Source organism: Pteropus vampyrus, unplaced genomic scaffold (genome assembly GCF_000151845.1).
Source record: "Pteropus vampyrus isolate Shadow unplaced genomic scaffold, Pvam_2.0 Scaffold290, whole genome shotgun sequence".
Classification (NCBI taxonomy): Eukaryota; Metazoa; Chordata; class Mammalia; order Chiroptera; family Pteropodidae; genus Pteropus; species Pteropus vampyrus.
The window spans coordinates 276122-281781 of record NW_011889071.1 but is presented as its reverse complement, the minus strand read 5'-3'; the positions used below and the strand labels follow the sequence as shown (position 1 = coordinate 281781).

The 5660-nt window shown below is 40.4% G+C and overlaps 1 long non-coding RNA gene across 1 annotated transcript in view; it reads right to left on the bottom strand.

Annotated features, from left to right (window-relative positions):
* The window catches only part of LOC111729932, a 4920-nt gene extending 3491 nt beyond the window's left edge, over positions 1-1429 (bottom strand). The window contains exon 1 of the long non-coding RNA XR_002776468.1: positions 1277-1429. This is a non-coding gene — a long non-coding RNA (uncharacterized LOC111729932). The remainder of the gene's footprint in view (positions 1-1276) is intronic.
* Positions 1430-5660: the final 4231 nt, after the last annotated feature.

Here is a 5660-nt window from a genome sequence, read left to right as displayed (position 1 = left end):
AAAAAAAAAAAATCGAAGAAATAATAGCTGCGTTTTTCTAGAACTGATAAAAGACACCAAAGCACAGATTCAAGAAGTTTCATGAATCTTAAGCAGGACAAATAAAAAGAAATCCATACCTAGACGCACCATAGTAAAACTTTAGAAAAATTAATGACAAGAGGAAAAGTCTTAAAAGAACCAAAAGAAAAAGGACACATTATTTTTTTAAAAGCAGTATGTCCTATGACCCAACCATTCTACATGCCTGAATAAGATGTACAACGTATGACATGAATAAGTAAATCTCTAACATAGACCTAAATACTGCTTGCGAGTTAGGCCATTTCAATGTTCGATAGCTCTACATGTTAAAAAAACACAACAATTTTCTTTTGCTAAGTCAATATCTCACAGTTACTGAGTCTCATGGTGTGCTGGTAAATGATATCACGTTTGTATCATTTGCTGGCTTCTGCGGAGGACATAGTGACCATGGCTGGCTTCAAGCGACTAATGGGATGTAACCGAATGCAGAGCTGAGAAGTGACACGTGCGGTCAGTATGAGCCAGCATCCTCACGCCGTTGGTTGTATTCCTGATCATGTCTTTTCTTGTCAAGTTTAAATGTCCCTAATTCTTTAGTTGTTTCCCCCACGTAGTTGATTACCTGTGGGATATTCATTCATTCTCTGGATATTTATTAAGGGCCTGTCATTTGCCAATACATGTTCTAAAAATGAAGTCTGTATCAGGGGACAAACGTGCCTCCATGGAACTTATGTCATAGTGGAGAGAAAAAGGCCACGAACAAACAAGTAAATAATACAATCTATCAAATATTGATAAATAATAGGGAGAAAAATATACGGAGATAATGTAGGGGGAAAATGTTATTTTTTATGGGGGAAGGCCTCACTCATATAAGACCATATACTTCCTTTCTGCTCTCATTCTTTGTCATAACGCTCTTGATAAATTAGAGAGGAAAACAGCTGAACCTATGAAAAGAAAGCTGAATTTATGGAAACTTTTAGAAGAGCTTATATAGATTAAAAGCACTGTGAAGAGGTATTATAGTAAAGCAGAGATTGCAAATCAAGTGTTCCAAAGAACTGAGTCAACATTCAGAAATTGGGAGGGCCCAGGAAATATGCAAATTTTCAGCCTTGCCTGCAAGACTGCAAAACCCAGCGATGTGGTCCCTTCGTTCTAGAATCCTTTAGAAGAGGCCTGAGCTCTCCCGTCTGTCCCCCACCCCGACCCCCGCAGGTCCCAGTGGGCGGTCCGCACTCACCTCACAGTCCCTCCCTCGCCCCTGTGGCCATTTGAATTCAGACCCTGCCAGAATTAATTAATAATCAATTTTTAAAAGAATTTCATAATTCTATTTGTTTCTAAATTGCTTTGTCACTGTTTTTGAAAATCAAACCCACAATCAAAACACAAAAACTTTGAAAATAATATACGAGATGCTCTGCAACCTACTCTATGAGTTTCCAAAACACATTTTGAAAAACGGTAGCATGAATATGAAATAGGCGTGTAAATTCACAAGGTAGCCATTCTGAAGGGGGAAAAAAAACATTGGGGAATAAAATCTCCAGAGCGTTAACAATATTCATAAAATTTTGTATTGGTAATCAAGATATATAATATTTTAATAAACATACTCATATTGTTCGATGTGTGTCTATTTCAACATAAATGATTAGCGCCGAAGAACAGTTTCTTCCCGTGATTGCCTCGGCCCTGTCAGCATTACTCACATATAATGAAATATAAGTGGCATCTTGTACTTTGAAAGTACTTAATATGTGTAAAACAATATAGAGGAGTTTGAACGAATTAATCACAAATCCAGGCAAACATCTTTTCATCGATGAATGTAATATGGAGGCTATCAAATTATTGCCCATGCCATTCAGATAAAATATTTTGTAAATTAAAAATTCCAAAATACAAATAAACGTCAAAGCCAACAGCAAAACCAACACCTACGCTGGTTTACAAAACATATTTTGTAGACCCAGTTTATGCAACATCACTTCCGTCTGCCAAGACACATACTTACAAGATTCTATTTATAACGCTGCCTAGAAACCACTATTAGTCATCATAAATATTGCCATAACCAAATCAATCTCATAAACCAAATGTTGCAAATAAAAACAAGTGATTCTGGAATAATTTCTAGAGCCAGTTTCATTAATTTCAAATGGTTTGTTTTTTTGAAGATTAGGAAGAGGATAAAATAACTAAAGCAGATCTTACAACTAGAATTTTATTTTCAATTAATAGTCTATATAAATGGAAACGGTTAAGTAAGAAATGTTTTCCATAGAAGCTTTGTTATATTTCACTCAGTTCTCTTTCCTTTTGCTTTGCTCTGTCCTTCTATATATTTCTCAGTTATAGAACATACAAATACATGTATTAAATCCATCCGGAGGCCATTTTTTAAAAAATTCTCATTTCATTTTTATAGCGTTTTCTATACAGATTATATGGGATCTGAGGACCTTTTTAACTACATATTTAACATTGCTAGATATTCTAGATATCACTGTTGATTTGCATGATGAAATCATAATAGTGGATTTGTCACTCAAATATATTACTAATTTTTTTCCCCACGATACTAAACAGTATATTACTAAATTGAATATGTTTAAAAGGTGAAGTCTGTCGGTATCTGTAATATCTGAGGAGAGATTCCATTTAATCTAAATCTCAGTTATCGGCTCATGAGCAAATACGCCAGCATGAACACATGCCTTTACCTCTAAGAGGATATTGGCTGAACATTTGCTGAGTGCCTACGATGTCAGGGGCTGTGCGAAACACCGAGAACAGAACCGCAGACAAGACAGGTGTCTGTCCTCAGAAAACTGGAAATCTAAAGTGCCACGCACGCAGCAGCAGGGACGGCCATCCATTCATTCAACAAACGTACCTCGAACACCAAGGCAAGACAGCCACTGTGCTGGACTCAAAAATGCCATAAATAAGAGGGAAGTCTGTGCCTTCAAGGATCTGCAGGGGCGGGGCAGGGGGAGCCATGAAACTTACAACATGGCCGATAAGCACGCGATAGAATGAGAACCTGGACCACACAAGGGACACGAGACAGAACATCTCTCGAGATATGAAACCTGAGCTTAACACGAAGGAAGGCGCGGACAAGGCCCCCCAGGGTGCAAGGGCAGCCTGTGCACAGGTAGGGAGGACGCCTGCGGGTCTCAGTGCCTCGAGGGTCCGGAATGCTGGGCGGGGCGTCTGCGTGAGCGGATGGCGCTAAATCACGAGAAACCACGTATTCCGGGCAAAATGTGTAGGGACACCGACCTTAGGAAACAGGAAACCATTGAAGAACTTTAAAACAGTGCGTGAGACAGTCAATTTTTTTTCAAAAACATCTTTTAGGGAGATTATGTAGTCGAGAGAGAGTGAGCCAGCAGGAATGGATGAGCGAGAACAGTTACTAGCAAGCAAATGGCACCAAATAGAATTTAATATTTACTGTATCATTCTTAGGTTTGTTTCTAGCCTGAGGGATAAAGTGTACAATTAAATATATATTCTGAAAGGTCTCGGGTAAGAAGAGTAAGCCAGAAAATACGTCTGTGTTTGGACGTGTCCAGTGTGAGTCATCTCCAAGAGATTCCTGTAGACTTGCACCATAGCTTGCTGGATAGCGGGGCTGGAAGGAAAGGCCAGGCGTGACTTGGCCGGGAATACAAAGCATGGGCAATGAGCACAAATCGGTGGCTAACACCACCCAAGTGGCTGAAGGGACTCAGGAAGTGAGTGCAGCGTGGGGGGAAGGGTGATGGCAGAGGCCTGAGGAAGAGATATTACAGCGGTAGACAATCAGACAGGGAGAAGCAGTGACTTTAAGTCTGTGAGATGAAGACTGGGAAAATGATGTCAGTGCAAACACGGGAGGGAAAAAAGCCAAGGGAGAGTAAGTGTTCGGTGCTCCTGAGACACCATGTGACCTGTGGTGACACGTCCCCGAAGCGTTTTCACGAGGCTGCTTCCAAACCAGGTGACCAGCAGGAGGGTCGTGGCTGGAAGAATCGTGGGCCATTTATGTATCATGCAGCAATTTCAAAAATCAGAAAGGGTCTCTACGTTCTGGTTTGGGGAAAAGATTTGCTTATTGGAGGAAGAAGTGAAGGGCTACGAGATGGAAGAGCGATAGGACATGGCTTTTCTGAATAGCTACATTAAAAAAAAAAGTTTTGAAACAATGAGCCATCGTGCACTAAAGTGGTAAAACAATCATAAGTAGAAGAGATTGATTTTAAGCAATTTTTGATCTTACATCCTCAGAGGGGGCGTTTGAGGAACAGAAAGAACTGTGAAGACGATTTAAAATTCCCTTAGACGTTATGCTGCTTATGCAATAAGAGTATCGATATTTTGCAACTCATTTACCTATATCTATTGTTAAAATATAATTAATTCAGTGAAAGACGAAAGCGATAACAAAGCATGTTGCAGAACAATATTTAATCTCATCTGGGTTAAAAATATATATATGTTAACAGAATATATATATATATTAACAGAATATATATATTAACAGGATGATTGTCACAAGTGTGATGGTTAGGTGGAGTTTTAATTTTTAAAAAGTTGGCTCCATTCATTAAACATTTACACTTTACATGATCTGCTTTTATAATTTTAGGAAGGCAATTTAAGAAGTACCGTCAACAACAAGTAGCCAGCCCTTTCACTGATGTCCTGGGACGCAGGAGACAGAGCCAGGGTGTGGTGGAGTGAAGGGTGAGCAGGAGAGGACACTGTGAGTGTAAACTACTCAGCATGAGTCAGGCGCACAAGAAAGGAGGGAGGAAGGAGGGTAATTGAAAGCAGACAGCGTGCTCTCCAGGCAGGCAGGCAGGCAGGCAGGCAGGCATCCTCTGCCACAGTGTTCTGGCGCTGGCTTTTCCCTCCCCAGAAGATGCTTTCTTACAGACATGGGCGTGCCTCACTCGGTCACCTCGTTTCAGTCTGTGCTCAAATGCCAACTTCCCATCGAAGCCTATTTCAAAATCACAGCGTTCTTTCCTGCCCCTTCCCTGACCCTACGTTTTGTCCGCGTTGCGCAGTTGATTTCTAACATTTTATATAATTTTTACTTTTTTATTGTTCACTGTCTGTCTCCTCCACGAAGCTGTAAACTCGATTCAACAGAAATCATTTTTGTCTGCTTTGTACACTAATATATCCCCCCGTACCTAGAACAGTGAATGGCACGTGGTATTACTTGATAGCCATGTACTGAATTAAAAAGAAGGGATTTTTAGGTTTGGGAGACTTGAGCATTTCTCTGCTGACCGTGACTATTTGCAGGAAGAAAGGTAAATCTGATTAGTGAACTTCAGGACGGCAGAAGCAATCCTCACGAGATTTCGGCTGTATCTTCCTAGAGCGTATATAGGACACATGTCGGAGTTAGCAGAAAAAAGCTGTTCAGAACGTCTTCCAGGCCAGCGAAAGAGTGGGACCGATTAGCACGTGTGTCCTTGCCATTCGGGCTTTATTTCTCGTACCGTAACGGACACTGCCAGAACAAACAGGTACATGAAATTTTGTCGGTGATTTTTCAAGGGGAAAAAACTCATTATCTTGGCAAGCGTACACTTCAGAGACACACACTCTCTGTG